This window comes from Erythrolamprus reginae, chromosome 1, assembly GCF_031021105.1.
Source record: "Erythrolamprus reginae isolate rEryReg1 chromosome 1, rEryReg1.hap1, whole genome shotgun sequence".
NCBI classification, from domain to species: Eukaryota; Metazoa; Chordata; class Lepidosauria; order Squamata; family Dipsadidae; genus Erythrolamprus; species Erythrolamprus reginae.
The window spans coordinates 412,612,117-412,624,665 of record NC_091950.1 but is presented as its reverse complement, the minus strand read 5'-3'; the positions used below and the strand labels follow the sequence as shown (position 1 = coordinate 412,624,665).

The 12,549-nt window shown below is 40.2% G+C and overlaps 1 protein-coding gene across 1 annotated transcript in view; it reads left to right on the top strand.

The window, feature by feature from the left end:
• The window catches only part of KSR1 (kinase suppressor of ras 1), a 234,103-nt gene that overhangs the window by 127,150 nt on the left and 94,404 nt on the right, over positions 1–12,549 (top strand). The window lies entirely within an intron of this gene.

Genomic DNA, 12,549 nt, shown 5'->3' with positions numbered 1-12,549 from the left:
GTTTATCCCAGGCATGTTTAAATTCAGTTACTGTGGATTTATCTACCACATCTGCTGGAAGTTTGTTCCAAGGATCTACTACTCTTTCAGTAAAATAATATTTTCTCATGTTGCTTTTGATCTTTCCCCCAACTAACTTCAGATTGTGTCCCCTTGTTCTTGTGTTCACTTTCCTATTAAAAACACTTCCCTCCTGGACCTTATTTAACCCTTTAATATATTTAAATGTTTCGATCATGTCCCCCCTTTTCCTTCTGTCCTCCAGACTATACAGATTGAGTTCATTAAGTCTTTCCTGATACGTTTTATGCTTAAGACCTTCCACCATTCTTGTAGCCCGTCTTTGGACCCGTTCAATTTTGTCAATATCTTTTTGTAGGTGAGGTCTCCAGAACTGAACACAGTATTCCAAATGTGGTCTCACCAGCATTCTATATAGTGGGATCATAATCTCCCTCTTCCTGCTTGTTATACCTCTAGCTATGCAGCCAAGCATCCTACTTGCTTTCCCTACCGCCTGCCTGCACTGTTCACCCATTTTGAGACTGTCAGAAATCACTACCCCTAAATCCTTTTCTTTTGAAGTATTTGCCAACACTGAACTGCCAATACAATACTCAGATTGAGGATTCCTTTTCCCCAAGTGCATTATTTTACATTTGGAAACATTAAACTGCAGTTTCCATTGCTTAGACCATTTATCTAGTAAAGCTAAATCATTTACCATATTACAGACGCCTCCAGGAATATCAACCCTATTGCACACTTTAGAGTCATCGGCAAATAGGCAAACCTTCCCTACCAAACCTTCCCCTATGTCACTCACAAATATATTAAAAAGAATAGGACCCAGAACAGATCCTTGTGGCACACCGCTTGTAACCTGACTCTGCTCAGAATACTCGCCATTAACAATAACTCTCTGATGTCTACGCTTCAGCCAGCTGCAAATCCATTGAACTATCCAGGGATTAAGTCCAATCTTCACTAATTTATCTATCAGCTCTTTATGTGGAACCGTATCAAAGGCTTTGCTGAAGTCCACGTAGGCAATATCCACGGCACCACCTTCATCCAACACCTTTGTGACATAGTCAAAGAAATCAATGAGATTAGTCTGACATGATTTGCCTTCAGTAAAGCCATGCTGATTTGGGTGTAATAAGTTATTGTTTTTTAGGTGCTGATTTATTCTCTTTTTGAGTAGAGTCTCCATCATTTTAACTACAACTGATGTCAAGCTAACTGGCCTGTAGTTACCAGCTTCTTCTCTACTGCCCTTCTTGTGAATAGGCACAACACTGGCCATTCTCCAATCCTCAGGAACTTCTCCTGTTAACAAGGATTGGTTAAACAAATCAGTCAGGGGGGTAGTAATGACAGATCTGAGTTCTTTAAGAACTCTGGGGTGGATGCCATCTGGACCCATTGCCTTATTTATCTTTAATCATTCAAGTTCTTCTAAGACATCGGCTTCTAAGATCACTGGAGCTGAATCCGTACAGCTGGAAGCAATGCTATATCCCTCTATAGTATTATTTTGTAAGGTGTCTTTTGAGAAAACTGAACAGAAGTAGCTATTGAAATGGTCAGCGATCTCCTTATTCCCATTAATGCATGTATTATTCCCGGTACTAAGCTTCGTGATGCCGCAGTTTTTCTTCTTCTTATCATTAATATATCTGAAGAAGGTTTTATCCCCCTTCTTTACAGATTTGGCAATTTCTTCCTCTTTTGAGGCTTTAGCAGCATATATTATCTGTTTCGCCTCCTTCTGTCTCATTTTATATACCTCCCTATCAGCTATACTTCCAGACTCTTTATACCTCCTATAGGCAGCCTTTTTTTCATTGACTATAGCCCTTACATCATTGCTAAACCATAGCGGTTTCTTCTTCCTTTTACCTTTAGTTATTTGTCTTACATACAGTCCAGTGGCTTTTAAGATGGCCTTTTTTAATACAGTCCACTGGATGCTCGCTCCTGCCATTTTATCCCTCCCCTTTAATTCATTATCTAAATATTCTCCCATTGCATTAAAATTTGTTTTTCTGAAATCCAATACTTTGGTTGCATTATAGGATTGCTCACAATGAGTTTTTACATCAAACCACAAACATGGATGGTCACTGCAACCTAAATTTTCTCCCACCTTGACATCTGAAACCCAATTCCCATTCGTAAAAACTAAATCTAGAATATTCTCCCCTCTAGTTGGTGTCTTAACCAGCTGTGCCAGAGCTGCTCCTGTAAAGGCCTCTACTATATTCTTACTTTTGCATGTAAGGGCACTGGGGATATTCCAGTGAACATCAGGCATGTTGAAATCACCCATAACCACAATATCTCCCTTTACTGCCATTTGGGTAATTTCATCCACCATCTTGTTGTCATATTCCTCGGACTGCCCTGGAGGCCTATAGATCACCCCAATTCTAATGACAGAACCTTCTTTATTTTGCATGCAAATCCAGAGAGTCTCTAGATCTTGACACGTATTTTGAATTAGTGTTGTTTTTAGACTTTCTTTAATATAAATGGCTACCCCACCTCCCCTTCTCTCTATTCTATCCTTCCTATACAGTGTATATCCTGGTATGGATATTTCCCATTCATTAGAATCCTTAAACCATGTCTCAGTTATGGCAACCAGGTCCAAATTATCTCTAGATATTATGGCCATTAATTCACAGAGCTTGTTGCTCAAGCTTCGAGCATTTGTGCACATTACCCGAAGAACATTATTTTCATTATTAGTTTGCCCCTTATCATCAACAACTACATCTATATTATTTGCAGCTCCCTTTTCATAAGCTTCCAAAAACTGCTTTATCCTCATTGGTCGGGGACAGAAATCACCCACATCAGTTACATCTCTGTCCCCTTTACCTAGTTTAAATGCCTGTCCAAAAAAGTTCTGAATTCCTCACCGAGCACCTGGGTACCTCTGTATGATGGATGCAAACCATCCCTCTTAAACAACTCCCTATTAGACCACCTACTGACATCATGACTTACATAGCCAAAACCTTCAGCTTTACACCACTGCCTTAACCACACATTAAACTCTCTCATATACAGTATATGTATACTGTATACCCACTAAAACTCTCATTGTATATTGGACAAAATAAATAAATAAATAAAAATAAAAAATAATAATAAAAGATTATGTTGGCTTTTTGTAGCCACTGCTGCACATTGTTGGCTCATGTTTAGTATGTTGTCCACTATGACTCCCAAGATCTCTCTCACATTCACTGCTGATGAGTGTTTTCACCCAATTTATATGTGGGAACTTCAACTTCCCATATTGGCCCAACCAGTGCCGTCTGGGGAATTCTAGGAGTTGAAATCTATATAGGGTACGCCTTGAAATTGCTGAAGTTGAAAAACATGTTTCAAACAAGTGACTCTCTAACCTTTGTTTGAAACCCTGAAGTGATTTTTAGAAGACAAACTATTCCACACTTTAGCCGCTCTCGCAATCAGGAAATTCTTCTTTATTTCAGGTTTCTCTCTCTCTCTCTCTCTCTCTCCCCCTCCCTCCCCCCCTCTCTCTGTCTCTCTCTGAAAAACTCCTTCCCACTGGTTCTTGTCTTATCCTTGGGAGCACTGGAACATAAGCCCACACCCTCTTCCCTATGATGCTCTTCAAACATTAGAAGATTGCTCCCCTATCTCCCTTCAATAGCTCTGTCTTCAAAGGATTCAATCTCTTAGCCTCTTACAAAGAAAATTTAGAACTACGTCGCCTAAAACACGATCTAAGTGTATATTGCCCACAAGATCTTATGCTGCAACGTTCTACCTGTCAATGATTACTTCAGCTTCAATCGCAACAACACAAGAGCACGCAACAGATTCAAACTTCAGATTAACCGCTCCAAACTTGACTGTAAAAAATATGACTTCAGCAACCGAGTTGTCGAAGCGTGGAACTCATTACCTGACTCAGTAGTGTCAACCCCTAACCCCCAACATTTTCCCCTTAGACTATTCAAGATTGACCTCTCCAGGTTTATTTATTTATTTATTATTTAGATTTGTATGCCGCCCCTCTCCGCGGACTCGGGGCGGCTCACAGCAAAATATAACAAATCGTAACAAATCCAAATAAATTTAAAATATTTTAAAAAGTTTAAAAAGAACCCCATTTACTAACAAGCACACACACAAACATACCATGCATAAATTGTACATGCCCGGGGGAGGTGTTTCAGTTCCCCCATGCCTGACGGCAAAGGTGGGTTTTAAGGAGTTTACGGAAGGCAGGGAGAGTAGGGGCAGTTCTAATCTCTGGGGGGAGTTGGTTCCAGAGAGTCGGGGCCGCCACAGAGAAGGCTCTTTCCCTGGGGCCCGCCAACCGACATTGTTTAGTTGACGGGACCCAGAGAAGGCCCACTCTGTGGGACCTAATTGGTCGCTGGGATTCGTGCGGCAGAAGGCGGTCTCGGAGATATTCTGGTCCAGTGCCATGAAGGTTCCTTAGAGGTCAGTAAGGGGCGTGCATAAGTGCACCAGTGTGCCTTCCGTCCCCTGTCCAATTGTCTTTCCTTATCTCATTTATCTTTTCTTCCTTTCAAATATGTTCACCTATACTTTTATATCTTTTCTTCTATTCTTTTCTTTATTTATGTTATTACATATCTGTTCTCTTCAATGTCTATTATGTATTGGACGAAATGAATAAATAAAATAAAATAAAACCGTTTTCACTCTTGTCTGCTCCTCAGCATCCTTCTTGTATTGATGATAGCAACTGAGTAGTACTCCAGCACAGGGTGACAGTAAAACTTCCTGCGATCTTGACACTATATCTCTGTTGACTTAGCCCAAAAATTGGCTCTTTTTGGCAGCTGTAGCACATTGCTGGCTTGTGCTTATTTATTTATTTATTTATTACTTAGATTTGTATGCCGCCCCTCTCCGAAGACTCGGGGCGACTTAATCCAAGGTCTATCAAGATACCTAGATTCTTCGTACCAAGTTAGCTGCCGCCTAACTTGTACCTGTGCATCTGGTTTTTCCTGCCTAAATGCAGGATCTTGTGTTTCTCAATAACCGAATCTTGTTTTGTTAGATAAGCTTCCAAGCCTCGCAAGAGTATTTTGAAATTTGTGCCTGTGTTTTTCAGCTGTTAGGAAACCCTCTACCTTTGCCTTATCCCTAGAATTCACAAGTGTCTCTTGTTCTCTCGTTTAGGTAATTTATAAAGATAATGTACCCAGAATAGACTGTACAAAACCCAAGTACTAGAAACTACACTGTGAATTCCAGTTAAAGAATATTAAAATATTGTTCAGATTATGGAAATGCAGTTTTTGCTGCAGTCCCTACCCGATTTCTCTTTCTTTTGAAACTCACACTATATTTTGAGATTAAAAGAGTTGGAAGGGACCCTGTAGGTCATCTAGTCCAACCCCGCACTCAAGCAGGATACCCTACACCTTTATGAGACAATCCCATCTGTCCATCCATTACCCTGGGGGGGGGGAATCACTGACCCCCTCAGAGAGGGTCCGCAACTTGGGCGTCCTCCTCGATCCACAGCTCACATTAGAGAAACATCTTTCAGCTGTGGCGAGGGGGCGTTTGCCCAGGTTCGCCTGGTGCACCAGTTGCGACACTATTTGGACCGGGAGTCATTGCTCACAGTCACTCATGCCCTCATCACCTCGAGGCTCGACTACTGTAACGCTCTCTACATGGGGCTACCTTTGAAAAGTGTTTGGAAACTTCAGATCGTGCAGAATGCAGCTGTGAGAGCAATCATGGGCTTCCCAAGGTATGCCCACGTTTCACCAACACTCTGCAGTCTGCATTGGTTGCCGATCAATTTCCGGTCACAATTCAAAGTGTTGGTTATCACCTATAAAACCCTTCATGGCATAGGACCACAATATCTCCGGGACCGTCTTCTGCCGCACGAATCCCAGCGACCGATTAGGTCCCACAGAGTTGGCCTTCTCCGGCTCCTGTTGACCAAACAATGTCGGTTGGCGGGACCCAGGGGAAGAGCCTTCTCTGTGGTGACCCCGACCCTCTGGAACCAGCTCCCCCCAGAGATTAGAATTGCCCCCACCCTCCTTGCCTTTCGTAAACTCCTTAAAACCCACCTTTGTCATCAGGCATGGGGGAACTGAGATATTCCTTCCCCCTCTCAGGCCTATACAATTTATGCATGACATGTTTGTGTGTATGTTTGGTTTTAATAAGGGTTTTTTAGTCATTTTTAATATTAGATTTTTTTTCATGTTGTTTTATTGTTGTTGTTAGCCACCCCGAGTCTGCGGAGAGGGGCGGCATACAAATCTAATTAATAAATAATAAATAATAAATTTATTTTATTTTATTTATTTATTTATTTATTATTTGGATTTGTATGCCGCCCCTCTCCGAAGACTCGGGGCGGCTCACAACAAGTGAAACAAATCATAAATAATCCAATTAATTAAAACATTTAAAGATTTAAAAAACCCCATATACTAACAGACACACACAAGCATACCATATATAAATTAAACGTGCCCAGGGGGAGATGTTTCAATTTCCCCATGCCTGACGGCAAAGGTGGGTTTTAAGGAGTTTACGGAAGGCAGGAAAAGTAGGGGCAGTTCTAATCTCTGGGGGCAGTTGGTTCCAGAGAGCCGGTGCCGCCACAGAGAAGGCTCTTCCCCTGAGGCCCGCCAACTGACATTGTTTAGTTGACGGGACCCGGAGAAGGCCCACTCTGTGGGACCTAATCGGTTGCTGGGATTTGTGCGGCAGGAGGCGGTCTCGGAGATATTCTGGTCTGATGCCATGAAGGGCTTTAAAGGTCATAACCAACACTTTGAATTGTGACCGGAAATTGATCGGCAGCCAATGCAGACTGTGGAGTGATGGCAATCCAATCTCTTCTTGGAAGTCTGAAGTGATGAAGTTCCCGCAGCTTCCAAGGGCAAGCTGTTCCATAGGTTGATTGTTCTCACTGTCAGAAAGTTCCTCCTTATTTCCAGGTTGAATCTCTCTTTGTCCAGTTTCCATCCATTATTCTTTGTCTGTCCTTCAGGTGCTTTGGAGAATCGCTTGCCCCCCTCCTCTCTGTGGCAGCCCCTCAAATATCAGAACAGGCTTAACTAACTTTAATGAAATATATTAAAGGAATATTAGGTTTGTGGATTATACTGAAATAGATTTAATTAGTTTAATGAAGCATATTAATAAAGCAAGTCAAATTCGTTAAGTAAAATTGGAATATAAGAACAGAGATGGTTTTGAAAGATTTATAAAAATAGAATTAGTGAATAATAGATGATTTATGGTGCACTGAAAAAATGAATGAAATTGGTTGTATTTTTTTCTTCTTTTTTTTCTTCTTTTTTAGTATTTTCAATGTTTGTGATTTGATAGACTATGTAAGGGTTTCTAGATTTAAGTAAAATATGTAAAGAGAAATAGGAGGCACTACGGCCTGCCAATTAATAAGAATGTTAGAAATATTGTTTATGTGTCAGTATATATTTGAGGGAACATTAATGAAGAGAGGTAATATATGATGATTGTGATTGCTGGAGGACAAGATTAGATTTTATTTTATTTTTGCAATAAGGGATAAAGTATTTGTAGAGAAATTAATAACTTTGCATTAGGAATTTTTTTTCTGGGATTACACAAGAGCTACTAACAAAATATTGCGTTTTATTGTGCTGTAATTAGAAGATATTTGGCATTGTATTAAAGTGTATGAAGGAAAAAACAATGGCATCGGACCAGGATACCTGCGAGACCGCCTTCTGCTGCACGAATCCCAGCGACCGGTTAGGTCCCACAGAGTTGGCCTTCTCCGGGTCCCGTCGACTAAACAATGTCGTTTGGCGGGACCCAGGAGAAGAGCCTTCTCTGTGGCGGCCCCGACCCTCTGGAAACAGCTCCCCCCGGAGATTAGAACTGCCCCCACCCTCCTTGCCTTTCGTAAAGTTCTTAAGACCCATTTCTGCCGTCAGGCATGGGGGAACTGACACATCTCCCCCGGGCCTATACAGTTTATACATGGTATGTTCGTGTGTTTGTTTGCTTTTAATAATGGGATTTTTAGCGTTTTTTAAATTACAGTGGTACCTCGAGATACGAGTTTAATTCGTTCCGGACCTGGGCTCTTAAGTCGAGCAGCTCTTATCTCGAACGACTTTTCCCCATAGGAATTAATGTAAATAATTTTAATTGGTTCCAGCCCTCAAAAAACTCACAAAGTTAGTCTAAATTATGCAGAAAGACATGTTTTTAATGAAGAAATGTACATGTACATATAAATGAATAATGAAGTTTCTTTCACTTAACTTGTAAACTTTCTTAAACTTTTAAATTTACATATGTTCAACTTCTCTGCCACCCAATCCTGTAGGACAGAGGTCCCCAACCCTTTTTGCACCAGGGACCGGCTTTAAGCGATCAAGAGAGGAATGGGTGAATGAATGGACGGAGGGTGGGAAGGAAGGAAGGAAAGAGGGAAGGGACAGGAACAGAGGAAGGAAGCAAGGAAACTTATGAAAGGGGAGAGTAAGAGAGGAATGAGTGAAGGGAGGGAGGGAGGGAAGAAGGTGGGAAGGAGAAAGAAAAGAAGAAATAGAGGAAGGGAAGGTAAAAGAGAGAAAGCAAAAGAGCAAGAAAGAAAGCAAGCAAGCAAGCAAGAAAGAAAGAAAGAAAGAAAGAAAGAAAGAAAGAAAGAAAGAAAGGGGGAAGGGACAGGAACAGAGGAAGGAAGCAAGGAAACTTATGAAAGGGGAGAGTAAGAGAGGAATGAGTGAAGGGAGGGAGGGAGGGAAGAAGGTGGGAAGGAGAAAGAAAAGAAGAAATAGAGGAAGGGAAGGTAAAAGAGAGAAAGAAAAAGAGCAAGAAAGAAAGCTGCAAGCACCCCCCCGAGCCCCCCAGGCCGGCTGCAACCTTTTAAAACACGCGCGCCACTTCGCAGCTGTCTCCTGAAGCCGAACGCGGAAGTTAGCGTTTGGCTTCAGGAGACAGCTCCTTGGCGCTTGTATCTCGAATTTGGGCTTGTAAGTAGAACAAAAATATCTCTCCCCTCCCAGCTCTTATCTCGAGTTGCTCTTAAGTAGAGCAGCTCTTATGTCGGGGTTCCACTGTATTAGATTTGTTCTTACATTGTCTTTGTTAATGTTGTGAGCCGCCCCGAGTCTACGGAGAGGGGTGGCATACAAATCTAATAAATAAAATAATAATAATAATAATAATAATAATAATAAAACATTTTATACCGGTAAAATATCAGAACACTGTTATCATGTCTCCCCTGGTCCTTCTCTTCGCTAGACAATCCAAACCCAGTTCCTGCAATCACTCTTCATATGTTTTAGTCTCCAGTCCCCTGATCATCCTGGTTGCTCTTCTCTGCACTTTTTCTAGAGTCTCAATATCTTTTTTATAGTGTGGTAACCAAAATGGATGCAGCACTCCAGGTGTGGTTTAATTAAGGCTTTATAGAGTGGTATTAGTACCACTGTATCTCTCTGTTAATGCAATTTAGGATTGCATTGGCGTTTTTGGCTGCTGTTGCTCACTGCTAGCTGATGTTCAACTGGTTTGTGAGTGACATAGGGGAAGGTTTGGTAGGGAAGGTTTGCCTATTTGCTGATGACTCTGAAGTGTGCAATAGGTTTGATATTCCTGGAGGCGTTTGTAATATGGTAAACGATTTAGCTTTACTAGATAAGTGGTCAAAGCAATGGAAACTGCAGTTTAATGTTTCCAAATGTAAAATAATGCACGTGGGGAAAAGGAATCCTCAATCTGAGTATTGTATTGGCAGTTCTGTGTTAGCAAAAACTTCAGAAGAGAAGGATTTAGGGGTAGTGATTTCTGACAGTCTCAAAATGGATTTTGCAAGCAAAACTATCCATAAATTGAAAAAAATTCACAAAAATGGGGGGGGGGAGGCACATTTATGTGCAAAATAAACCAATAAGGATTAATTTTTTTCATTTCAATTTTCATATCATTGTGTGCAGAAATGTTCAGAATACTTTCCAAGTGAAAAAAGTTTTCAAATTGACCAAACATAAGCACTTCAAATGAAGTGTTTTCGGTCCGGGTCGTATGTGACCCGAACATAACATTAGGAACTTTTTTCGAACAGAACAGCAGAGTTAACCCTTTAACATATTTAAATGTTTCAATCATGTCCCCCCTTTTCCTTCTGACCTCCAGACTATACAGATTGAGTTCATTAAGTCTTTCCTGATACGTTTTATGCTTAAGACCTTCCACCATTCTTGTAGCCTGTCTTTGGACCCGTTCAATTTTGTCAATATCTTTTTGTAGTTGAGGTCTCCAGAACTGAACACAGTATTCCAAATGTGGTCTCACCAGCGCTCTATATAGCGGGATCATAATCTCCCTCTTCCTGCTTGTTATACCTCTAGCTATGCAGCCAAGCATCCTACTTGCTTTCCCTACCACCTGACTGTACTGTTCACCCATTCTATTTTACTAAAGTTGGTGTGGGATTGGTAGCTTGAACATTTCTGCACACAATGATATGAAAATTGAACTGAAAAAATTAATCCTTATTGGTTTATTTTGCACATAAATGTGCCCCCCCCCCCATTTTTGCGAAATAGTCTTCACTTTATGGATAGTTTTTCTAGCAGAATACATTCTATTTTGCTAAAGTTGGTGTGGGATTTGTAGCTTGAACATTTCTGAACATAATGATATGAAAATTGAACTGGAAAAATTGATGCATATTGGTTTATTTTGCATATAAATTTATTTCAATTTATATAAAAATTATGCTGTTAATTTCAAACTTACATACTTTTTTTAGTAAAATGGATTTCTTTCATAAAATTAGTTATCTGGCTACAATGTGGTTGATTTTCAAAAGGATATTCCAAATATTTCTAGACAAATATGTATAAACAGTGACAATAATGGCACACAGCAAGGCCGGGGGGTGGGGGGTGGCCCTTTTGTGGCAAAAATAAACCAATAAGAACCATTTTTTTCAGTTCATTTATATTTTTCTTATGTTCAGAAATGTTCAATTTAGTATATCAAACCTTTTGGGGGAAAATTCCTTAGGGATTTGTAGCCTTAAAAAATAGAAATTGACACGAAATTCAGAAAGGATGGGGGGAGGGGCTTTTTGATCAAAATAAAAATATAAGTCTCAATTTTTCCAGTTCAATTTTCATATCATTATGTTCATAAATGTTCAAACTAGTTTTCCAGTTGAAAAAGTTTTCAAAAAGATCAAATTCAAGTACCGAAAAAAAATATTTTTGGTCCGGTCATATACGAACAGAAACAGATTCGAAGTTATGATTTTTTTTTGCCCAGAAAACAATTAGCCACCACCCCAAAAATATTTTTTGATGATCAGCATTGTTAAATTGAGTAAATGAATGCCTAAGATTTTAAATAATATTTCGGATTTGGAGCATAAAAAAATAAAAAGTGAAAATGATTGCAAGCAGCCGAGGGGGGGGGGGGCTTATTTCTGATGTTAAAAAACCAGTAAGAATCATTTTTTTTCAGTTCCTTTATATTTTTCTTATATTCAGAAATGTTCAAGCTACCAATCCCACACCAACTCCAGTAAAATAGAATGGATTTTGCAAGCAAAACTATCCATAAATTGAAAAAAATTCACAAAAACGGGGGGGGGGGCACATTTATGTGCAAAATAAACCAATAAGGATTAATTTTTTCATTTCAATTTTCATATCATTGTGTGCAGAAATGTTCTACTTTCCAAGTGAAAAAAGTTTTCAAATTGACGAAACATAAGCACTTCAAATGAAGAGTTTTCGGTCCGGGTCGTATGTGACCCGAACATAACATTAGGAAGTTTTTTGCCCAGCAAAAACTAAGCGCCCCCCCCCCCCAAAAAAAAAATTCTCATAGAGAGAACCCCTGAAATGATGAAAAGTCATGAAATTTCAAGTTTCAGATATGCAGGGAAATTTTTTTACAGGGACTCAAACTTGGCTTCGGGTCACATACGACCCGAACAGAACAGCAGGAATAAGGTCCAGGAGGGAAGTGTGTTTAATAGGAAAGTGAACACAAAAACAAGGGGACACAATCTGAAGTTAGTTGGGGGAAAGATCAAAAGCAACATGAGAAAATATTATTTTACTGAAAGAGTAGTAGATCCTTGGAACAAACTTCCAGCAGACGTGGTTGGTAAATCCACAGTAACTGAATTTAAACATGCCTGGGATAAACATAGATCCATCCTAAGATAAAATACAGAAAATAGTATAAGGGCAGACTAGATGGACCATGAGGTCTTTTTCTGCCGTCAGTCTTCTATGTTTCTATGGTTGTCGACTAGGACTCCAAGATCCCTCTCACAGTCACTGCTATTAAGCCAGGTTTCACCCTGTTGATCGTTGGTTGTGCATCCACACCAGTAACCAGAAGACTAGCTGGCCGATGCATATGTGTGCACTGGAAACCCAGAAGAGGAATGGGCGATGTCACACCTGCCAGGCAGCATGGCTCTGCGTGCCACTTTGGGCTCACTATCACGGTTCTAGGATGTTA